Raw genomic sequence first — 8,174 nt, forward strand, 5'->3', positions numbered from 1 at the left:
AGTGTCACAGCATGACCGCAGTCTAATAACTGAAACAAGTAAAAAAAAAAAAAAATTAATTGGAAATTCCAATACATAACCACAATATTATCCTTTAAGTAATAATTACAGTTTACCTTACTTAATCTGTTTATTTTGTGAGGCCAGAAATTCAGGGGAAAATGAAGAATATGTTCATCAGTATATCGGCGCTATACAATGTTATTTTTTTTTTACCGATAGTTAATGGTAAAAATATTTTACCTTTCTATAGCCTCGTAAATCCAATGACTTCTGTAGCAAACGAATTATCAAAGTGTGAACACAATAACTATTTTATACTAAATAATAAAATCTCACTAAAACTTTCCAAAATGAGCAAAACATAAATATCCTTCAAATGGTCGAGATCACAGAATTTAGTAAAACCTTTTCTGACGCACAACAGAAAATAACATCAAAACAAATACATGTGATAAGAAGTGTGTTCACTTTGGTTCCTCTGATATGTGTTAGAATTCTAAAGGATGAGAAATGGATCGAATCATTGCGAGCGGTTAATGCCAGTTTAGCTGTTATTAATGGTCTATTTGCGGCAAATTTTCTTACAATAGCATCATATCAATTGTCAGTTCCATTTGTTCTCAGAGGATCTGAGATACTTCCTAGTCTTCATCGCATTCCAATGATTTGGAGTGTTTTCTCAAACAGTTTCGTCGGATCATCGAGCAAGATGATATATTCAAAAAAGATAATAAGTGCTTTGGCTGCCATCATAGACTAACCATTCCTCGTATTGGTGCACCTTCACACAGCGTTAAACTATATGCGAAAGACAAATCTATTTCATTCGCAGATGTTCTACATCAGGCACAAGTTTTTCTTATTGAAAAGGATATACTTCTAGATCATCCGCTACTACAACTTCCAAACATAAGGTACGTTGATGGTCTGGCTACAAAACGTTTGTTGCTTTTGAAGTATGAATTAATGAAATTCGTAAATGTGTCTACGAAAGGAATAGTTGTAGAGTCATTTGGCAGTAATATACAAAACGCATTGAAACAAACAAAACATCATTTTCTCATTGGAATATATGTATATTTCTATATAAGTGATTGAGTACCACAAAATGATCTGATTGGTCTTCCTAAAACTAAATTATTTCTTACTCATTGTGTAAATAGTGGCCAGTGTGAAGCTTTGTTCCATGGTGTGCCAATGCTGGGAATATCCTTATTTGGAAACCAGCATTATAACTCTGGTGACCAATGAAGGATATGGTTTGTTCCTAGATATATATAACTTTACTCCAGAAGAACTAATAGAGAAAATAAATGAACTGACGGAAACTAAAATATTCTTAGAAAATTAAAAGATCTGGTGAAATATTTCACTCTCGGCCCGAATATAAAGCGAAGAATTCAGCCCACTATATTGATCTCGTCTTGAAATATGGTGGAGAACGTCTAAAATCTCCTTGTCAAGAGAGTCAATTGTACGAATTTCCTATATTTGGAGTAACATTACTTTTGATATATTTGACCTGTGTAATTGGGACAAAATGTTGAACTATTTTTTGCAAGAAGAAAACGAAGATTGACTAAAATATGTTTTGGTAAGCTCAAATATGTAAATCATATTTTTTTTTTGTTTGATTTATGTAAATCAAGTTCTAACTGCAATAACCCAGGAAGCATACTTTGTCTTTTTTTTTTGTATATCCATATCTGATGATATGAAGAAAAATATTGCAACATAATGCAGCCGTTTGTCTCATGTAATGAGCCTACCCATGCCCTATATAACTGTTTCATTAATTTACTAATTGTTTCACAGCCTTTACAATTCATTGATAATATAAGTTTATTCTCAATATTTGCACAGCCACCTCACTGTCACTCTTATAATTAAAAATCAGAAATATTAATCTCATTTGTCCAATAATCAAATCAGAATTAATGTCCTTTTCACCTTTACCTCACGTCTAATTTCACATCGTTGAAATTTGAATTCTGTTTGCATTGCCATATCAAAGAACGGAACCGAAATCGTTGCTGTTTAAACACTTCTTACCTACACATATTAATAGATGAGCTCATGTATTTTTTCTTTATATCGTTATCATGATTATCATGATAATTATCATGATTATTATCATGAACATCATCATCATAATAATCATCATAAGCGTTCATGTTCTATGCTGGCATGAGTTAGAGGATTTAACAGCTACTACGAGACCCAAGGATTGAATCATGCGCTTCTATCTGTTTTAGCATGGTTTCCTAACGCAAATGCCCTTCCTAACGAAAACACCTTTATAGTGTGTACTGACCGCTCTTTTTCGTGCCACGTGCACTAGTGAGATGAAAATGCAGCTGGAAAATGATAACCTGGAGAGAGGCGGGTTTTATGCTAAAAGATGAGAAGTGAAAGTAAGACGAAAGGAGGCAGAACAGAACAGGCTTCTTGATGTAGTGAAACCACATGAGTATTCATATTTTATGAGATTGGGTGAAGGTGAGTGAGAGGAGTGGGGAAGAGATAAGATAGTGGTGATGGAGTGCCTGTGTCTACTCTCAAAGTAAAAGGTGAGTAGAAGCGAATGGAAGCAGTAGAACGGTAGAGCTAGCAAAAGCGAATGGGAGAATGAGTAATGGGAAGGAAGAGAGTGAATATAATTCTTTTCAACTCTAGGCACAGGGCCCGAAATTTTTGAGTAGAGGGTCAGTCGATTAGATCGAACCCAGTACGCAAGTGGTAAATTAATTTATCGACCACGAAAGGATGAATGGCAAAGTCGAACTCGGTGGAATTTGAACTCAGAAATACCAGTAAGCATTTCGGTCGGCGTGCTAACGTTTCTTATTTCTTTATTGTCCACAAGGGGCTAAACACAGAGGGAACAAACAAGGAGATTATCGACCCCAAAAGGATGAAAGGCAAAGTCGACCTCGGCGGAATTTGAACTCAGAACGTAATAGCATTTCGCCCGGCGTGCTAACGATTCTGCCAGCTCGCCGCTTTAGGGAGTGAATATAATGAAAGAAGAAGTGTTGAGTGGTTACGTAGGGGTGGAAGAGATTGTGTAGGGTGGTGGATGACGTAGTGAATGGTGGATAAGGGGTGAGGTTGACCAATTATGCATGGCGTGGGGAGGGGGAAGAGTAGCAGAATAGTAATGTTGATATGGTACACAGGGAAAGAAAGGGAGAGAATGAGAGAGAGAGAGAGAGAGAGAGAGAGAGAGAGAGAGAGAGAGAGAGAGAGATAAAGTGAAAGAGAGAGAGGGAGAGACATACAGGCAGACTGAGAGAAAGAGAGATGATTTGATAGGTTGTAAGATTGTGAGAAAAGGAGAAAGAGAGACAGCAGGCGTGCATAGAGTGGTTGAGAGATGTATGGTAGTGGAAGTGTGGTGAATTGGTGTGTCATGTGGGGTGGGGGCAATGTAAAGTGTGAATGAAGGAAACAGTATTAGAGATGAGGGATGCATGCTAAGTGTAACGGTTTCGGCTACTGAGAAAAAACCTTTTCCGCAAATGACCTCAACATTGGCATTTGTTTATATACATGTCCCCATCCATATGAATCACATGTCTATACCAGCGCAGTTTTCTTTCGTGTACACTACAACTGATTTCCCTTTTGTCCAGTTTTTCTATCTACACAAGTCTGCCCATGAGATTAAATAACAAAAAGCAAATATATATATGTAGTATGTATATATAAAACAAATAATGAATGAGTATATGCATATATACGTACAGGTATGTGCATACCTACGTCTACCTGTATATATAGGTGCATATCTGGGTACAGGACATTGCAAACAAAACGTAGACAAGAAAATAATAATAACCAGAGTACAGAAAACACACAAGCCACATAGAAAACATTTTCCTTCATCAGCTACCCCCATTTTAACACCGGCGTTTCGAAGAGTTGGGCAGGACGCATCGTTAAAACGGCTCTTCCCATGGACCGCGAATTAAATTTGTATACACAAATTAAACCTATATATATATATATATATATATATATATATATATATATATATATATATATATATATATATATATATATATATGTATGTATGTATACACGCACACGCAAACACATATATATGCATGTATGTATGCATGTGTGTATATATGTATGTACATGTGTATGCTTTTTGTTATTTATCGATTATTGATTATTGAAACGTATGTAGTGACCTACCCGACATATCAATAACGTTTTCTGTATTTTGTTCATTTCAACTGTGTGGCTTTTTACGTTTCATACTCTTTTACTTGTTTCAGTCATTTGACTGTGGCCATGCTGGAGCACCGCCTTTAATCGAACAAATCAACCCCAGGACTTATTCTTTGTAAGCCTAGTACTTATTTCATCGGTCTCTTTTGCCGAACCGCTAGGTAACGGGGACGTAAACGCACTAGCATCAGTTGTCAAGCGATGTTGGGGGACAAACACAGACACACAAACATATACATATACACACATACATACACACACACACACACACACACACACACACACACACACACACACACACACACACACACACACACGCACATATATATATATATATATATACACACGACGGGCTTCTTTCAGTTTCCGTCTACCAAATCCACTCACAAGGCTTTGGTCGGCCCGAGTCTATAGTAGAAGACACTTTCCGAAGGTGCCATGCAGTGGGACTGAACCCGGAGCCATGTGGTTCGTAAGCAAGCTACTTACCATACAGCTACTCTTACGCCAATATATTACATTATGTGGGGATAGGAATTTAACATAGGTGAAAATTTGAAGAACTCTTCGTGAAACAAGACCATGAAATTAAATATCAAAAAGCATATGCACACACACATAAACGCACACACACGCATGTATACACACACACACATACATATATACACACATGCATGTATGTATGCATGTGTGTATGTATGTGTGCATGTATGTATACTTTTTGTTATTTAATCTGATTAATGCTTATTTTTTATTGCCTGTTTAATATCTTTATGCTATATTTTTTTTATGTGCTATGTTTGACACGGTACTGCTTATCCAAAAATTTGCTATGAATGATTTGATACATTTTTTTTATCGATTATATTACTTATCGAATCTTCTTGAAACAAGACTAGTTCATAAGAGCATATTTTATCAATTACTAATCATGGCTTTGCTTTGTGTCTTCGAACTCCAGAGAGAAGACGTAAATTATTTCCTGTGAAGGAGAATATTTTATGTAAATTGACGAAAAGTGTAGCAATATAGCAGAAGAGCTGGTAATAAAACAAAAAAGAAAATGCCAAAAAATGATAAAATGAAATACAAGAACACAGCGAATAAAAGAAAAAAAAAAGAAAATGAAAGAAAGAAAACAAAAAATTACTAAAAGGAGACAGAAATGTCATTTTGAAGGGTCTCCACCACCGACTTTGGATGGTCATAACTTTCAGAAAAAAAAGATTTTTTTTAATGAAATTATCTACGAATATGTGTTATATCATGTAGATTTCTAATATACAAATTTTTCGGGGGAAAGTGTTTTAGCTAAAGGTCTGATACACAGAAATATGTTATTAAGACGACTTATTTGTTGCATAGAATTTCCTTTTCACTTTAAGTAAATTCCCAGGTAAACGTTTCTAATAGAAAGGCAGACGACACCAGAAACAAAAATAAGGAATATGCACGCACAGTTAAATACAGAAGTGTAAAGCATAATTTGTTACATAATCTCTATAATAAATATGATATTGAATGGAATAATTCCCCGTCTGAACTTTTTAAATTATATATATATATATATATATATATATATATATATATATATATATATATATATATATATATATAATATATATATATATACATCTGTGTGTGTGCGTGCGTGTGTGTGTGTGTGTGTGTGTGTGTGTGTGTGTGTGTATGTGGTAGAAATATAAGGATGCACAAACGCACAAAACGGTGAAAATGAAACAAATATGGACGACTTGTTCAGAAACACCCACGAGTGGGGAACAATTCTCAAAAATAGCCCCCAATTGTTTTCCCCGCAAATTCCTATGTCCTCGGAATCTACATAGTCCAAAAGTGCACTTCAATTCACACCGGAGTCCACTTCAATTCGTGTTAACTTTCAAGAAAATGGATATTTTTTAATGAAATTCCCTACAAATATACCTCGGACTATGTAGATTCCGAGGACATAGGAATTTTGGGGGAGCTATTTTGGAGAATTGTTCCCCACTCGTGGGTGTTTCTGAACAAGTCGTCCGTATTTGTTTCATTTTCACCGTTTTGTGCGTTTGTGTATCCGTAGATTTCTACCACACACACACACACACACGGGCGCACACACACACATATATATGCAATTAAAAAAGTTCAAACGGGGAATTATTCCATTCAACACCATGTTTATTATAGTGATTATGTAATAAATTATGCTTTACACTTCTATATTTAACTGTGCGTGTATATTCCTTATTTTTGCTTCTGGTGTCGCTTGCCTTTATATTAGAAACGTTGGATCTTTCTGATTTGACGGGCAACACTTGCTTTCTTAACGAAACACTTTCAAACTTGGGGTACTGGTAGAATGTGTCATATAAAACAATTTTTTCTCTAAGCTTTCTTAACAAAAAATTGTACATCGCAAGTTATTTCATGTTAAAGTTGTCGTATTTCTGTAATTTCAACCAATCGCTGACGTCTATTCAGCCGAATACAGTTACTGCTGTTTTTGTAAACAATTATTTTTGCCGGTGAGAAGAATGTTATTCCCTTCCGTTTTTTTGGTTTGTTTTCTTTTGAAGCAGACAAAATTACAGAAAAATGGTAATTTATACGCATATATTGTTTATATAATAAATTACGCTGTGCGTATCTGTGTTTGTATTTATGTATGTTTGAAGTTAATCTCGTTTCAAACCACTCACCCACTGATTATTTTTGCCGAATTTGTTGGAAATCTGTTCAACAATTTTTCGCTAATTTTCTATGTACTGTGTACTGAGCAACACATTTTCTAAATGATGGTAGAGTTTGATTTGAAGAAGATTTGGCTGCTATTTCTAGGAAATGAAGCACTTGGTGGAGATGCATTAATAATTCTGCCAGCTCCAATAACAAGTGCAGGCAATATTCAAGTATTTTGATGGCTTTTTCCCCTTAGGGATTAATACCATATACACCGCCACAGCAGTAACTGTATTCAACTGAATAGACGTTAGTGATTGGTTGAAATTATCGAAATAAAACAATTTTTAACATGAAATAACTTCGAATACAAAAATTTTATCTGTTCTATAACACAAAATATACAAGTATACGAAGTTTGAAAGTGTTTCGGTACCAAAAACACTACATAAAACATAAATGAAAAGTGTTGCCCGTCAAATCAGAAAGATCCGAAACGTTTACCCGGGAATTTACTTAAAGTGAAAAAAAATTGTATGCAACAGATAAGTCGTCCTAATAACATATTTCTGTGTACCAGACCGTTCGCTGTTATTTTAAGCATAACGTGTTTTCTGGTGAGGGCTTCATTTGCCTTCATTGCCTGTTTGTTGCTTCAGTAGAAATCTAAGGGTGGACAAACGCACAAAACGGAGAAAATGAAACAAATATGGACGTCTTGTTCAGATACACCGACGAGTGGCGAACAGTTCTCAAAAATAGCCCCCAATTATATGGGATGCTTAAACCAGAATTCTGCATAGAATCACTCCAGCAGATCGTGAAGAGACTATTTTATGATGAGTCTTTTGATTTAGTCAAGATTCGTTAATTTCATATTATACCATTTTTCCATGATTCCCTTTCATGTGACCAAGATATTAATGTATATAAGTTTTTTGTCAAATGTAATTCTGGAGAATTGAAGAGACAAATTTGCCTTATCTTTACTCATTTTGATCCATCTAAATTTGTCTTTTATATGCTTCAAGAGAACGGAGGTAATTTTCTGAAATAGTGTTCTGAATATTTTAGTGTTTTTAATGCTCATTTGCTTAGCCGATGTATTTTTGTTAGATAGTGAACATTTATAAAACTATTTTCTTCTCAAAGTCAAAAATGCAGTAAATGTTATTCTTTGTGCCTCACCACCCCATACTGGAAACTGGAAAAACAGACTTTCGGAATATTATGATTTTTACGGCCAGGTT

At 35.0% G+C, this 8,174-nt stretch overlaps 1 pseudogene; it reads left to right on the forward strand.

The window, feature by feature from the left end:
• Positions 1 to 51: 51 nt before the first annotated feature.
• The window catches only part of LOC149133222 (UDP-glucuronosyltransferase 2A3-like), a 10,284-nt pseudogene continuing 2,161 nt past the window's right edge, over positions 52 to 8,174 (forward strand).

This window comes from Octopus bimaculoides, chromosome 11 (genome assembly GCF_046866305.1).
Source record: "Octopus bimaculoides isolate indiv1 chromosome 11, ASM4686630v1, whole genome shotgun sequence".
Taxonomy (NCBI): Eukaryota; Metazoa; Mollusca; class Cephalopoda; order Octopoda; family Octopodidae; genus Octopus; species Octopus bimaculoides.